Below are 16,870 nucleotides of genomic sequence, written 5' to 3' on the forward strand. Positions count from 1 at the left end.
TTGTGCTACAGCCAAGATGAGAAGCCTCAGACTCAGAGGCCAAATGTCTGGCCCTTGGGACTCTCTCCAGGCCACACCCCATACTGGCCCTGGATTGCACACTACTTGAGTGTTTTTGCCTGCTGGCATACATCCTTGAACTCTGGTAATGACATTTTCTTTCCTTGACGAAGGAGAGAGGGTGTGTGCAAGGATGTGTGTAGAAACTAGCCTACCGTATAAGTCATGTAAGCTAGTCTGCCCAGTTTTTCCACTGGCTCCACCTACCAAGTCTGGCATGTGGCCCCCAGAAGGTTGCCCAGAGGAGAATCTGGCCCCTGGGATGAAAAGGGTTCCCCATCCTATCCTTCAACTAACCCATCTGCTGTAAGGGCATGAGATGAAAGAGCATTGGCTTTCAGTGGGTTGCATGGAATAAGGGAAGGAGTTGAATGGCAGACGCATGCATGTGGCAGAGCCAGCCAGATCCCAAGAGCTCAAATAGCTGGGCTTCTAGAAACCTAGTGTCATTGTCTTCTAGGAGAGGGATGGGGAGCCTGGATGTGGTGCCCTCCAGATGTTGTTGCTGGACTACAAATCCCATCACCATCCCTGACCAGTGACCATGTTGATTGGGGCCAATGGGACTTGGGAGTCCCACAACAACATCTGGAGGGCCACACAGGTTCCCCACCCTGGCATAGGAATTTGAAATTATTATTTTAGGCCTATGCCAATCTGGCTGCTAAATAACCCTCACAAATGCTGGTTAATGTATATATCATGCATACTCCCGAGCTTCCTCAAGGAGCTCAGATTGGCTCATGTATGGGGGCATATCCATAAATTTTATACTATTGTGTGCTATTGTGACAAATTCCAGAGGAACTATATTTGTTTGATAAAACTAGTCCTGTGGCTCTCTAAAACCTTCCACATACAGTATATTGTGGCATTATAAGCTTTCATGGACAGCCAATCCACTTCATCAGATACCGAAGTGGGTGCTGGTCTACAAAACATCACAAATTTCCTAAGACTTTCCTAATTTTCCTGCCACACGACACGTTTTAATCACCATTATCTCGTGGACAATATTTCCCCCCTCAAAATAATCTTGGGAGTTCTAGTTTTCCAAGAATTTTCTGTTAGAGATTGCAAACAACTTACAATACACAAGGTCCTCTGGGAAGAGAGAATGACAGTTAAACCAGGCATTTATTTATTTAGTTGCATTTCTAAACCGCCCTATAGCTAGCAGCTCCCAGGGCGGTGTACAACATGATAAAACCACAATATTTAAAATACAGCAAGTGTGTATTGCGCAGACAATATAAAACATTATATAAACAAAGTAAAAGAAAACTAGAAATAAAATAAATAAGATTAAAAAGCATAAAATACATTAAAATGCCTGGGTGAAGAGGTGGGTTTTTACCTGGCGCCGGAAAGATGACAGGGAAGGCGCCAGGCGTATCTCATCTGGGAGGGCATTCCATAATTCGGGGGCCACCACCGAAAAGGCCCTAGATCTTGTTACTGTTCTCCGGGCCTCTGTATGGGTTGGGACCCGGAGAAGGGCCTTAGACGTCGAGCGGAGTGAACGGGTAGGAACATAGCGAGAGAGGCGTTCCATCAGATATTGCGGTCCAGAGCCGTTAAGGGCTTTATAGGTAAGAACCAACACTTTGAATCTGGTCCGGAAACATATTGGAAGCCAGTGCAGTTGGGCCAGAATAGGTGTTATGTGGTCGAACTTCTTCGTCCCAGTAAGAACTCTGGCCGCAGCATTCTGCACTAGCTGAAGTTTCCGAATCATTTTCAAAGGTAACCCTACGTAGAGAGCATTACAGTAATCCAATCTAGAGGTTACCAGAGCGTGAATAACTGAGGCTAGGTTCTCCCTGTCCAGATAGGGTCGTAGTTGGGCTACCAGCCGAAGCTGGTAGAACGCATTTCGTGCCACTGAGGCTACCTGAGCCTCAAGTGACAGAAGCGGATCTAATAAGATCCCCAAACTACGGACCTGTTCCTTTAGGGGGAGTGTAACCCCATCTAGGGCAGGTCTGACATCAACCATCTGAGCAGAGGGCCCCCCAACCAACAGCATCTCAGTCTTGTCAGGATTGAGTTTTAGATGTGAGAGATGCTCCATGAAAAGTTATTTGGGACGGGCTGTAGGCAGTGGAGACTGGTGACTTCGACGACAGTAGGGCAGTGAATCTGCTCTGGGTTTTAGTCTGAAGTGAAGCACCTTGGACAGCTCCTTAAAAGTTCAAACTAAAACCCAGAGTGGATTCAGTGCCCCACTGACATCGGGGCTACCAGTGTCCACTGGCTGTAGGCTATAGCTCAGTGGTAGTCTAGATTAGAGCACATGCTTCACATGCAGAAGACCCTCGGTTCAATCGCTGGCATCTCAAGCAGAGAAACAGCAACCACCAGACAGCAGGCATATCTTTATTTATTACATTTATTCATTTAGTTTTACCTCTTTTGTCCCCTTTCAATATCACTCCCCTAGATTTCTTAACTGTATTTTATGTATTTTTAATTTTTGTGTGTGTGTTTATTGCATATGATTTTATTGTGAGCCACCCTGAGTGCCCTGTTTTATGGTAGAAGGGCAGGGTAGAACTATTTTAAATAAATAAATACATTTTAAATAACACAATAAATGTATAGTCCACCTTTCTTCCAAGGAGCTCTAAGTGGTTATCTCCTCCTCCACATTATCCTCACAACATCCCTGTAAGGTAGGTTAAGCTGAAAAACAGTGACTGGCCCAGGGTCACCCACTGAACTTCATGGCCAAGTGAAGGTTTGAAACCTGGTCTCATGCTCTAACCAATATACCACATTGGCTCTCAGATTTTAAATAAATTGCCACTTGGTGCTACAGCTACTCAAGATGTGTGCATGTGAAATAGCTCACAAAGGACAGCCAGACACCCCACTGAAATCAGAACACAGGAACACAGAAAACTTCCTTATACCAAGCCAGACAAATGGTCTATCTAGCTCAGTATTGTGTACACTGACTGGCAGCGGCTCGCCAAGGTTTCAGGCTGAGATCTCTCCCATCCCTGTCTGAAGATGCTGGGGAATGAACCTTAGACCTTCTGCACTCAAGGCAGATGCTTTACCACTGAGCTATAGCCCTTCCTGGTCAATGGTAAATACCTTTCTCTGCTTGAGATGTTGCAGAGCTATTGCCGATCAGAGGAGAGTAGAAAATAGTGGGCTTGATGAATAAACAGGCTGAGGCCTCCACCCCCGGCTGGTGTTTTGTGTGTGTATTCTGCAACATGTCATTGACACAATAATCGTTCACTAGTGATGGATTGATTATCCACACAGCAGTCTGCTTTAACAGTTGTTCTGCAATGCTTCCACAGTGTTCCTTTTCCCGGGGGACATTTTTTATGCTCTCAAACACAAAGTACTATCATTCTGGGAAGTCCCAAGGATCTGAAAGTTAATGTACCCTGCTCTTCTCTCTCCCCGCCCACCCCACTCCGGATCCTCTCTCTGTGGTCTGTTATCGCCTCTCACCCTTTGCTTTTCCCGTGCGTATGTCGACAGAGACTGGGTCTGCAATTTCCTATCCTCTGCTGGGATGTTGCACAAGAAGAAAACCCACACCCAGAGCCTCTTAGACACCTCAAATCTATTGAGGCCAATGGAGTGTGTGTGTGTGTGTGAGAGAGAGAGAAATGTATTCATATGAGCAAGGTTCTAGCAGGATTTGTAAACTGCTAATTCCCCAGCTCATTTCGCTCATCTCAAAAGCAAGAAATCCAGCAAGTTAGACAAATGACGAGATGGATGAGACAAAATCTGTCAGTGGCTCCCACAGTTATGAATACAAACTGGAACCTTCAAGTACAGAATGATGCAGTGTACCTCTGAACACCAGGTCCTCCTGGCCCAAAACAACAGGAAATGGGTATTTGCATAATAGCTGGATGCTGTTGGAAACAGAATACAGGGCTAAACTCAACAAGGCGATTCTCATGTTCTTGTTGACTGATGGAATTTGTGATTACAGGATGTGGTGGTGTTCCACAGATGAGTTGGCTTTTGGAAAAGGGTTGGATTAAACCAGATGTGGGGTGGGGGAAACCTCTGGCGTATGGGCCAAATGGCCCTCCAGGCTTCCCTGTCCTGTTCTTGGATTTCTCCCCAGGCTGCACTCCACTCTGCTTCACATCCCAAGTGTTGTCACCTTGCTGGAAAGTGTCCTTGAAACTGTGATAATGCCTCTTCCTTGCCTGATCGGAGGACAGAGAGGGTTGTGTGTGTATGAGTGTGCATGTGTGTTTAGAAACCTCTGGCTTTTGCATGGCTGGAATGTAGATAAGAGTCACATCAATTGCTCTGCCCATTTTTGCTTCTGGACCCACCAATCACTGGCATGGAGCTCCTGGAAGGTTACCCACAAGGAAATGCAGCCCTCAGGCAAAAAAAAAAAGGCTCCTCAAGTCTAGCTAAATTGAACCTCCATGTTCAGAGGCAGTGTATCCCAAGTATCATGTGGCAGGGACAAACACAGAAAGTTATCATATTAACATACTGCTTGAGCACTTGCAGATGAGTCTAGCTAACCGCTGCTCTAGACTGAATCTTGGACTAGAGAGACTTCTGAGTGAAATGGCCTACACACACATGCCCAGCAGTGGGGGAGTAACTTCAGTGTGGAGCAATCTCATACTGCAGAAGATCGCATGTGAATAATGCAACCGTGTGGGTAGGGCTGACTGCATGCCATGGAAAAGTCCCAAACAAAAGGCCTTCCCCTGAAATTGTGTTCATAAACTCTCCCAACCCCCAAAGGGCATCTGATCCAATAAGACAATTACATTCCTATGCAGCTCTCAAAGCTCAATTCTGGCCTGGCCAACAATTCCCAAAACAGTGCAAGGTTATCACAGTAATACACTTGCAGGATCCGCAAGAGACCTTCCCTTCCTACTTCTCAACAGGTGGTATACAGGGCTTTAGGATTGGGCCATAGCTCAGTAGCAAACCATATGCTTTGCATGCAGAAGGTCCCAGGTTCAATCCCCAGCATCTCCAGTTAAAATGGGGGGGGGACCTGTGGCCTTTATGATGTTGTTGTTGAACTACAACTCCCATCATCCCTGACCATTGCCCATGAGAGAGCTGAGGCCCAATATGAACTGCAGAGACAGCAACATCTGGAGGATCACTGGTTCCCTATGCTGGAGTTAAAAGGATCAGCTCGTAGATGACGGGAAAGGTCTCTCTCTCTCAGCTTGTGACACTGGAGAGCCAACATAAATCAGCATGAACAATACCAGGCTAAATGGACAAATACTCTGACATGGAAGAAGGCAGTTTCCTATGTTCCAAATGTCGCATCAAGCATCCGCTTCCTCACCTGCCCACTTGTTCCTACTGCAATGGGCCTGGCAACTCCCATTGCCACAGTAGTGGTTGTAGGTCATGTAGTTGCATGTGATGACGAGCAGTACTACACAAAACGTGGCAGGCAGGGCTAGGGTGATGGCTGGCTGTTGGGCACTACGGGATGCAGATGCACAGGACAGGCCCACAAGGTGATCCTTTCCACAACCGAACTGAGTAAACATTGCTCCCATAATAATGAAAGTACTGGTAGAGTATTGGTGTTTCCTAGAACCAGGAGTGGGGAACCTTTTTCAGCCCAAGGGCCACATTCCCTTCTGAGCAACCTTCCAGGGGCCACATCATGCCAGGGGGGAGAGAGAGAAAAGTGGGCAAAGCAGTGAATGTAAATTTTATCCTTGTGCAGTAGGCTAGTTTCTACACACACTTGCCACACCCCTCTCTGTCCTCCAGACACGCAGAAAGCATCATCAGAGTTCAAAGACACCTCCCAGCCAGGCAAAAACATTTCGGGTGTGAAGCAAGGTCAGTGAGGGGTGCAGCCCAGGAAAAGGAGGTATAGTCTGAGAAGAGTTCTGAGGACCAGACAGAGAGGTCTAGAGGGATGCATTTGGCCCCCAGGCCTGGGGCTCTCCACCCCTGTCCTAGACACACATGTATGGCATTTCTTCACATGGTGCCTTTAAAATCGGCGAGGGTGTGTACGATCATCTGAGTGACATGCTTGGTGCCCATGTACTCACAGCTGCATATAGGACCCATACATCAACAGGATGGAAAGATCCCAATTCTGTCCCTAGGGCAGGGTATGAAGTTCAGACCGTACTGAAGTCTAGAAAGCAGCTACAAAGTAAAGCCTTCTGGATCTATCCAGGAGAGGGCAGCAGAGTGAGAACACATCCATACGTATGTGTACATAAATATATGTGTGCATGCATTGGGTATATGGGTAAAATGTATACACACACACACACACACACACATATTTTGGCATGTTCACATGACACCCAGGTAACAGTGGTCCTACAGTGTGAATGTGAACCTTTGGCAACAGCTTCATAAATTGTAGGCATCACGAACAGGGTGAGAGGAGTAATTTGTGGTAGTTTTGCCACAATCCTCTGCTCATAACAGAGGAGAAAACAGCATGGCAGAGAGGAGTTATCCAATACTGAAAGATCAGAAGGAACCTGCTCAGGAGAAAGCGCCAGACCAAACCCACAAACCATCAAGTTTAAACTTCCATCCTCCTAACAGAGGGATCTCCACAGACGAACTCACATCCCTGTTACACAGTAACCTCTCCAGCAAGCAGGCTGATTAGACAGTTTGGATAATGTAGATTAATGTGGACCGGCTTTCCGGGATGGGGCTAGGGGGGACTGTGTTGAGCTGGCTTCATTCCTTCTTGGAGGGCCGGATGCAGAAGGTAATACTCGGAGACTCCCGCTCAGCCCCTTGGCCTTTAACCTGTGGGGTTCCTCAGGGTTCTGTTCTGTCTCCTTTGTTATTTAATATCTATATGCAGCCGCTGGGTGAGATCATTCGGAGGTTTGGAGTCCGATATCATCAATATGCAGATGACACCCAGCTTTATTTCTCCTTCCCTCCTGACGCCAAAGATGCCGTCCGACCCCTGAACCAGTGCCTGGCCTCAGTGATGGATTGGATGAAGGTCAATAGGTTGAAATTAAATCCAGACAAGACAGAAGTGCTTTTCGTCAATCGTGGGACAAACCTGGAAATAGGGAATCTACCTGTGTTGGACGGGGTTACACTCCCCCTGAAGACTCAGGTTCGCAGTTTGGGTGTGCTTCTGGACTCGGCTTTGAATCTGGATGCTCAGGTTTCGGCCGTGTCCAGGAGCGCCTTTGCCCAATTAAGACTGGTTCGCCAACTGCACCCATTCCTAGAGACGTCTGATCTGACGAAGGTTACACATGCCTTAGTTACATCCCGGTTGGACTACTGCAACGCACTCTATGTGGGGCTGCCCTTGAAGACAGTTCGGAAGCTTAAATTGGTTCAACGTGCAGCAGCGAGAATGCTGACGGGGGCTGGTCCTCGAACCCACACAACCCCCTTGTTACAACAGCTCCACTGGCTGCCAGTTAGCTTCCGATCTCAATTCAAGGTGCTGGTCTTAACCTTTAAAGCCCTATACGGTTTGGGCCCTGTTTATTTGTCCGATCGGATGTCATTTTATGAACCCTCCCGCCCCCTGAGATCTTCTGATGAGTCCCTTCTTGTGATTCCCTCAGTTTCACAAGTCCATCTTTCGGGAACTAGAGATAGAGCGTTCTCTGTCATCGCCCCTATACTTTGGAACTCATTACCAGTTGAGGTGCGATTGACTTCTTCGCTTTTGGCATTCCGTCGCCAGGTTAAGACATTCCTATTCCGGGTGGCGTTCAACTTAAATAAGGAATAGGAATAAGAATAGGAAAATTTTTAAGGAGAAATGGTGTTTAACTTAAATGAGGAATGGTAATGTTCTATTTTTAATAGATTATGATAACATGTATATGTTATTATGTAGTTTTAGTATATTTATTTTTTGTAAGTGATTATAGTTTATTATGTATATTGTATTTATGTTTTTATATTGAAATTGTTCACCGCTTTGAGTTTCTTGAAAGATAAAGCGGGTTAGAAATGTTTTAAATAAATAAATAAATAATGTGCCACACAAGCTATAAAGGGGAAATAAATACGGTGCAATTCCCCACCACCACCACCTGCCCACTAGACATGTAGAATAGGAGGTGCTAGAGCAAAACATAAAGACAAAAACCCATCCTGAAAGTCCTACCTTTTGCTCTGGAAGCAAATGATAACAAATGATCCCAAAATACAGATTAGGGATGGAGAGGGAAGCTAAGGTAAGGTACTCTGAACATGCTCAAAGGTACTCCTTTTTGATCCTTATATTTTTATCCCACCCATCGTCCAAGCAGCTCAGAGTGGCCTTTTAGCCTAACATCAACACATCTGCAGGAAATAAGAAATGTGAGGAAGTAGGATACTAGTAAGATCCTCCTTACCACTTGCTAGGATGAAACTGGCTGGAGAAAAGCAACAATTTTTAAGACGGTTGACAGTGGTTTAAGAGAGGTTTTACTTAATGTGGCAGTGGTGCACAAAATGTTTCTTTTGGTCTGCTCCTGCCTCTGGATAAATAGGTTTTGCAGGTTTCTGAAACAATAAATAACCTCTTTAGCTGAGGCAACAGGGCACTGAGTGTCTACAGACCAAGCAATCATCTGAGAGAGAGACAGACAGACAGACAGACAGACACTTTCTCTGCAAACATACAAGCAAACAAATACTACAGTCTCCCTCTGGCCAGTGATTACCCTCTTACCAAGTGGTTCTATGCGTACCATTTGGTTATCTCTAGTCAATATTATTCAGAATAACTTGATTAAGGTCACTCACAGAGCTTCATAGTTGAGCGAGGTTTTGAGCCTTGGTTCCTCACATCCAAATCAAATGCTCCAGCCACTGCCTCCCTCTGCCTCACATACTTCACACATTCCCAGATGGAAGGCCCCTCCAGATGTCTTTTTTGTATTGTGCATTCATGATGATTTGTGCTCCTGATACTATTAGGGCAGTCAGATGCAATCCCACTTTGGATACTATTTGTGGCAGCAAAGGTTTTGTGGCGTCCATGCTGCTTCGTTTTCAATCTGTACACATCCTGTAAGTATCTGTGGAAAATTTTTCATACCACAAATGTTCTGGTGTTGTTTGTCCCGCTTTTATTACCCAATAGCCCCTCCAGACAGCAATAATGGGGAAGCATTGCAGAACAATGAATAAAGCAGAATAAACCCGCCACTAATGCACTGTACTGGTGTCACAAGGACATCCTACAGAACACACCCACAATAAAGCACCAGTCGGGTCCCTGAGCCACAATAATCAAAGCTGATAGCTGGGCCTCAACCCTTGATTTGAATTAAGCCCCGGTTGGCTCATGCCAGAGGCAGGTGGCTAGCTGCACACCTCCCTAAATAACTTCCATCCATTGCAGATGAACTGAAAGTTCATGTTTTCTCCAGGAATTCATAGTATTCTTGCATCATACTTCATAGTGTTCTTGCATGGAAAAAAAACCCTGTCTTCATAAACATGCGTGCTGCAAATGCCAGTCTTCCAACTCCAGTGGTGAGGGAATGCCTGCTTTTGCAAATACCCAAATATTTTGTTTTTTCCCCTGCTGTTATAAATGTTTGTGACAGCCACTTTCTGTCACACTCCCATAGGCTTGTTGCATGTACTCTCAACACAAATGTGCATGCAAGAGACTTGATGAAGTGCCGGGCGAGTCTCTTCATTTAGTGCGCCTCTGCATTGCGAAGCTGTGTTTTTGTGCACAAGGCTGCTTGTTGGTGGCCTGTTTGGAAGTGAACTTCTGCACTTCACACATGTCCATGCATGTAGCAGTGGTGCCAGCAGGACAGGGCTCTGGGGCAGTCATTCACGACCCCACTCGGCAGAATGGGTGAGGGTGGGGTGGAGGGGCAAGTGCAGCAAGGCTAGCTTGCAAATATTTAGTAGTATGTGAAGTACTACACATTGCCAATTAAGATCATGAGCCCTGTAATATCACTAGGTCCAGAGTCTAAAATTACCTACAGGAGATTGCTGTTTGCACAACTGTACACATTGGTGTGCTTCATTGGCAGACATACATGTTCTGCCCCCCTCCACCCCGGGCATTCGGGAAATTATTACACTTTCCCATCCAAAGACAACGGAGCAAGCTGTGAAGGTTCCTGATCAAAACCCTACATTAACGCATCTGCAAAAGTTGGGCGAAAGGAGCTTTTTTGCTCCTGTGATCAACACACACACACACCCTACAACAAGTCCCTGGAGCCACCTCGCATGATTAAGCCCCTCTGAGCAAGTTACCTGCTCACAGTAGAAAAGTACTTGAAATGAAGACAGAGCCTAAGGAATTCAGTCAGGAACCACAGTCCTGAAGGATTCGCTACCCAGGGCCAGGAGGGAAGGTGGAGATCTGAAGGCAATGCCTATACCCCATGGGACAGGGAAATGGCTGGTCCTGGAATCTCAAACACTCATTTGGGAAAAGAGGGGCTCGTCAAGTAAGAGCCTCTCAGTGTGAAATCCTGCCCCTCTTGATCCTGCTTCAGACTTCTTCATCCCACTCTCACTTGGCCACGCAAACAGAGAGAGACAAACAGCCCCCACCTTCCCAGAGAGGAATGGAAACAATGGTACCCTTTGAGGCTGTGGCATGGTCTCTTACCTGCTGGAATTCCTAGCTTGCCTGACCAGGTGTGCAACCAGTGGAGGGCAGACGGGGAAGCAAAAAGCTTTCCCTCCAGTTCCAGGATGTGCAGGAGAAAGGACCCCCAGTTTTCCCAAGACGTGGATACCGTTTCCCCTTGCCGAGCTGGTCTCTGCTAAGGGGCTTTCAGGATGCCTCCATCGCTGCAACAGTGCCCCATAGACTCCAGGTGGCCAGAGCTGTACAGCGCGTGTCCCGCCTTGCCTCGCTGGGGGCTGCTGATATTACAAAACAGGAGCCGCCCCTGTGCAAGGGGCAGGGAAACCACAGTGCCGGTGGCGGAGATGGCCCAAGGGCTCTCTTCCCTCCCACAAGCCTTGGGTTGCACCCTGCCTTTCCAAGAAAGGCCACAGAGCAGTCCCCTATCTACACTTACAGAGCTCAGAGGAAGAGAGCACACAGAACACTGCAAAACACACACACACTGAGAAGAAAGCTAGACAGCATTTATAAGCGAGTCTGAGGTTATAACCATATGCTGCACATATACTAATACAGACAAATAGGGAAGCCAGAGGACAGGACAAAACAAAAAGAGGGAAGAAAGGCAGAGTGCCCATAAGACTGCCCTTCATCACCTCTGAATACCGCTTACCATGAAAACCCTATTCATGGGGTAGCTATAAGTCGGGACTTAAAGGCAGTCCAGTCCATCACTACACAACACTGAATTGCACACAGGGCCGGCCCTGTCATGAGGCAGAGTGAGATGGCTGCCTCAGGCAGCAAATGCTAAGGGGCTTGGAGCAGACTGAGTTGTGTGTGTCACACAGCCTGCCCTGCGACCCCTGCATGAACTAGCCTGCTGCATTCGGGTGTGGTGGAGGGTCCTCTCTGTTGCCTGTGCTGAAGTAACATTTAACTGCAGTCTTGTTGGCTTCTGTGCATAGATTTTAGAGCGGGGGGGGGGAGGAAGCACCATCTTATCTTTTGCCTCAGGCAGCAAAATGTCTTTGGCTGCCTTAAATTTGCAGAGCATACTTGGCTTATTTTCCCCCCACCCCCCTGGCAAAGGATACTTAATACAACCACAATGTGCACTGCATGACAATGCTTGTATAGCAGGGGTTGCTAACGTGGTGCCCTCCGGATGTTGTTGGAATACAACTCCCATCAGGCCCTGAAAGCAGGGCTATTGGGCAGGGATGAGTAGAGTTGTAGTCCAACAATATCTAAAGGGCTCCATGTTAGCTACCCCTCTTGTAGAGGCACACAACAAGAGAGCGCCACAAGGACACACAGCAAGATGCTGGGGGGCGGGGGCAGGGGAAGAGAGTTCACACAGAAGGCTGCTATCAAAGAAACACAAAAAGAATTGGAGGTTGTAGCTATACTACAAATGTAAGGCATTTTTAAAACTAGTTTAAAACTGTCCTTAGGCCATTCCTCAAAGGCTTCTGGGAATGGTCGTTTTGATGCAATGCTATATATTCCTGGGGGAAAGAATCTTAATCCTGTCATGGGACTACAGTACCCAGGGTTCTTTGAGGGAAACCATGACTGTTCAGTAGATTACATGGTAAAAATATCGGAAACTACCAAACTGAGTCACACCATTGGTCCATCTACCTCAGTATTGTCTACTCTGACTGCTAGCAGCTCTCCAGGATTTTGGGCAGGGTTCTGTCTCAGCCATACCTGGAGATGCCTGGGACTGAGCAAGGGACCTTCCGAATGCAAAGCAGATGCTTTACCTCTGAGCTATGGCCCCTTCCCCACATTAACAGCAGAGACATATCCCCATAAATTGGAAGATGGTGGCTGGGCCGGGGGGGGGGCACGTCTGTGGCAGTCCCTAAGTTGTGGAGTTCCCTTCACAAAGAGGCACATCTGGCACCTTCATTATGTAGTTTCCATTGATTGTTGAAGATGCACTTCTTTATCTTGGCCTTTGGCACCTGAGAGATATCTTAGGATCCACTCTATTCTTTTGGTTGTATTTGTTCTAAACTTATTTTAATATTGTACTTTTAAATTGCTGTAACCTGTCCTGGGACCTTATGATGAACGGCAGGTAATAAATTTAAAATAAATTTTAATTTTATTTTAATAATAAATCATCAATTTTAATAATAAATCACCCATGATTGATTGTGGATGAAGGTGCCGATTTGGTGTGCATTACCGAGACCTGGGTGGGTGAGCTGGAAGGAGTTGATCTGACCCAGCTTTGCCCACCTGGATACTTGGTGCAACACCAGCACAGGCTGCAGAGACGGGGGGGGGGGAGGAGTTGCTGTGGTCTACAGAACTTCCATCTGTCACCAGGAAACCACTCTGTCTTGGAGCTGGCTGTGAGAGCCTGCACCAGGTGTTGGGCCACGGAGACAGTAAACTAGGGTTACTGCTGGTGTATCATCCACCCTGCTGCCCAGCAACTTCTCTGACTGAGTTGTCAGAGGCTGTCTCAGCTGTGGTGTTGGAGGAGCCCAGAACGATAGTCCTGGGTGATTTCAATATCCATGCTGTGGCTACCTCTAGTGTTCTGGCTCAGGACTTCATGGTCTCCATGACAACCATGGGGCTGTCTCAAGTGGTCACTCGCCCGACACATAGGACAGGGCACACCCTTGACTTGGTTTTTGCTCCAGATGGAGAAAGGGGTGGTCTGGAGATGGAGGTGGTGGATGTCACCCCATTGTCATGGACAGACCACTTCCTGGTGAAGTTTAGACTTATGGCTCCGATCTTTCCCTGCAGGGGTGGTGGACAGATTAAGATGGTCTGCCCCCGGAGACTAATGGAATCCACAGGATTCCTGAATGCCCTGAAGGAGTTCCCAGTAGATAGAGCAGGTGACCCTGTTGAAGCCCTTCTCACGCTGTGGAAAGCAAAGTGCATTGGGCTCTTGACACGATTGCTCCTGAGTGCCCTCTCCGGCACTGTGGAACCCGGCTTGCACCTTGGTACACCAGTGAGCTAAGGGCAATGAAACAGGCTGGACGATGGTTAGAGCGCAAGTGGCAAAATACATGCTGTGAGGCTGATCGGGCATGAGTAAAACATAACTGTGCCTACTGTGTGGAGGTGAGGACGGTGAAGAAGGCCCACTTCTCTGCCTCCATTGCATCCTCAAGTAGCCATCCAGTGGAGCTTTTCCAAATTGTCAGAGGTCTGCTGACATCAACTACAGGAAATGGAGTTTTAGACTCTTCGGAAGCCCACTATGAATTGTTTGCAAGGCACTTTGAGGGTAAAGTTGCTCACCTCTGTAGCAGTCTTGATGCCCCATCCACATCTACTGTAGTCCCCAATGAGGTGTCCAGTGCAACGTCTGCTGCACCTTCTTGGGAATGGTTTCGGTTGATGCGGCCTGATGACATAGACAAAGTGCTTGCATTGAAGTGGCCAGCAACATCTCCTCTCGACCCTTGCCCTTCTTGGCTTATTAAAGCTTGCTGAGGGGGCTTGACTGAGTGGATCCATGGTGTGCTCAACACATCATTGTGGGAGGGAGTGGTTCCAGCCGCCTTGAAAGAGGCAGTGATCCAACCACTCCTGAAAAAGCCCACCCTGGACCCATTGGTTTATGACAACTACTGATCGGTCGCAAATACCCCCTTTTTAGGGAAGGTGATTGAGAGGGTTGTGGCGCAGTAATTGCAAGTACTCTTGGATGAAACAGATTATCTTGGCCCATCCCAGTCTGGGTTCAGGCCTGGTTGTGGGACTGAATCGGCCTTGGTCACCCTGATGGATGACCTTTATCGGGAGAAGGCAGGGGGAGTGCGACCCTGTTATTCTTACTTGATCTCTCAGCGACTTTTGATACTATTGACCATGGTACCCTTCTAGGCCAACTTGGTGAGATGGGTATTGGAGGCACTGTTTTACAGTGGTTCCAATCCTATCTCCAAGGTCGTTCTCAGATAATAGCATTGGGTGACTGTCTTTCAGCCCCCTGGCAGTTGGGCTGTGGGGTGCTGCAGGTTACCATCTTCTCTCCAATGCTGTTTAACATTTATATGAAGCCCTTGGGAGTGGTCATCAGGAGATTTGGGGCTAGGTGTCAGCAGTATCCTGACGATACCCAGCTCTATTTCTCTGTAACATCTGAATTGGGAGAGGTCATGCAAGCCCTTGACCACCGCCTGGACTTGGTAGTGGGTTGGATGAGGGCCAATAAACTGAGTCTGAATCCTAGCAAGACGGAGGTGCTGTGGGTTGGTGGTTCCTGAGTTCGGATAGTTGGTCAGTTGCCTGCTTTGGATGGGGCCGTACTCCCTCTGAAAGAGCAGGTTCGTAGTCTGGGGGTGCTCCTGGCTCCATCTTTGTTGCTAGAGGCTCAGGTGACCTCCATGGCTAGGAGTGCCTTTTATCAGCTTCGGCTGGTAAGACAGCTGCGGCCGTTTCTGGACCTGGATAGCCTGACCACTGTTGTCCATGCACTGGTAACCTCTAGGCTGGATTACTGTAATGCACTCTATGTGGGGCTGCCTTTGAGGTTGGTCCAGAAGTTACAGCTGGTGCAAAACATGGCAGCGAGACTTCTCACTGGGGCAGAGTATCGCCAACATGTCACCCCGCTATTGAAAGAATTGCACTGGCTGCCCATTTGCTAACAGGCCAAGTTCAAGGTTCTAGTCTTGGTGTACAAAGCCCTATACAGCTCGGGACCAGGATACCTGAAAGACCGTCTTATCCTTTATATACCCAGTCGATCACTGTGCTCTGCAGGTGAGGGCCTCCTGCAGATACCACCTTATCACGAGCTCCATTTTGCACAACATAGGAAACAGACCTTTAGTGTGGCAGCACCTACCCTGTGGAATTCCCTCCCCTTAAATATTAGACAGGTGCCATCTCTTTTATCTTTTCGGCGCCTCTTGAAGACTTTCCTCTTTCAACAAGCCTTTTAAGTTGAGACCTATCCCAGTCTGCATCAGTGTTGGAATTGCTTTTTAATATGTTCTTAAACCTTTTTAAAAAATGTTTTAATCTTAGATGTTTTGAAAGCTTTTTTTAAGTTATGTTTTTGAAGATCTTTTGTTTTAATGTGTTTTAAAGTTTGTTTTGATGATGTTTTAATGTTTTTGGTGCTTTGTTTGCTGCCCTGGGCTCCTGCTGGGAGGAAGGACAGGATATAAATCAAATAATAATAATAAATTTAAAATGATGATGCTAATCTCAACAAACAAATGAGGATGTACAGCTCCTCCTGATGCCATCTTCTCTTTCATACTCTCTCTCTGTGTTAGGGATGAGGCCTGGGATGACTACATTTTGTACAAGTTCTGCTTGTCTGCCTTTTAACAGCAGCCTGACAGCCAGAATTGAAGTAAGTGAAGCTCTCCCACAACACTTATTTCCATGAAGATAAAAGAAAAATCAACTCATTTGAAATGTGGTGTCGGAGGAGAGCTTTGCGGATACCATGGACTGCAAAAAAAACCCAAATAATTGGGTGTTAGGACAAATTAAACCAGAACTATCGCTAGAAGCTAAAATGATGAAACTGAGGTTGTCATACTTTGGACACATCATGAGAAGACCTGATTCACTAGAAAAGACAATAATGCTGGGAAAAACAGCAGGGAGTAGAAAAAGAGGAAGGCCAAACAAGAGATGGATTGATTCCATAAAGGAGGCCACAGACCTGAACTTACAAGATCTGAACAGGGTGGTTCATGACAGATGCTCTTGGAGGTCACTGATTCATAGGGTCACCATAAGTCATAATCGACTTGGAGGCACACAACAACAAAAAGTTTCACATGCTTCATTTTGGCCTGTCTGGCTGTTGTTAGAGGCACAAACATTGTTAGAGGGTTAACATTGGATACAACTCTGTGTTACATTTGTTTAATGTTTGACGGTATTTATTTTTTAAGATGTTTTTCATTTTTTTTACATTTTAAATATGTTATATTTTATTTTTATCACTGACATTATATCACTGACATGTTTGCCACCCTGGGCTGCTTTGGGAGGAAGGACAAGGACATAAATTTAATAAAATAAAATCTAAATATTACTGGGATGTCCTGGCCTATTCTGCATATGTGAAGGAAACCACAAGCATGTATTTATTTAATGGACACGTGTACAACAAGCATGTTGGCAAGTACGTATGTTAGTCTGCTGTGCAGGTAAGATGAAGGCCATAGTTTTTTCTTGTCCCCAACTTGCACATTTGAAGTATGTTTCAGGCATAATGTGACGATGTCCTGCAAT

At 46.7% G+C, this 16,870-nt stretch overlaps 1 protein-coding gene across 5 annotated transcripts in view; it reads right to left on the reverse strand.

Annotated features, from left to right (window-relative positions):
- The window catches only part of NFE2 (nuclear factor, erythroid 2), a 34,012-nt gene extending 23,099 nt beyond the window's left edge, over positions 1-10,913 (reverse strand). For 2 of the 5 annotated variants that reach the window (XM_061615104.1, XM_061615106.1), the window contains exon 1: positions 10,655-10,913. The gene's annotated coding sequence lies outside the window, so the exon portion shown is untranslated. The other 3 variants (XM_061615105.1, XM_061615107.1, XM_061615110.1) reach the window with 3 other exon arrangements.
- Positions 10,914-16,870: the final 5,957 nt, after the last annotated feature.

Source organism: Rhineura floridana, chromosome 3, assembly GCF_030035675.1.
Source record: "Rhineura floridana isolate rRhiFlo1 chromosome 3, rRhiFlo1.hap2, whole genome shotgun sequence".
In the NCBI taxonomy this organism is placed as follows: Eukaryota; Metazoa; Chordata; class Lepidosauria; order Squamata; family Rhineuridae; genus Rhineura; species Rhineura floridana.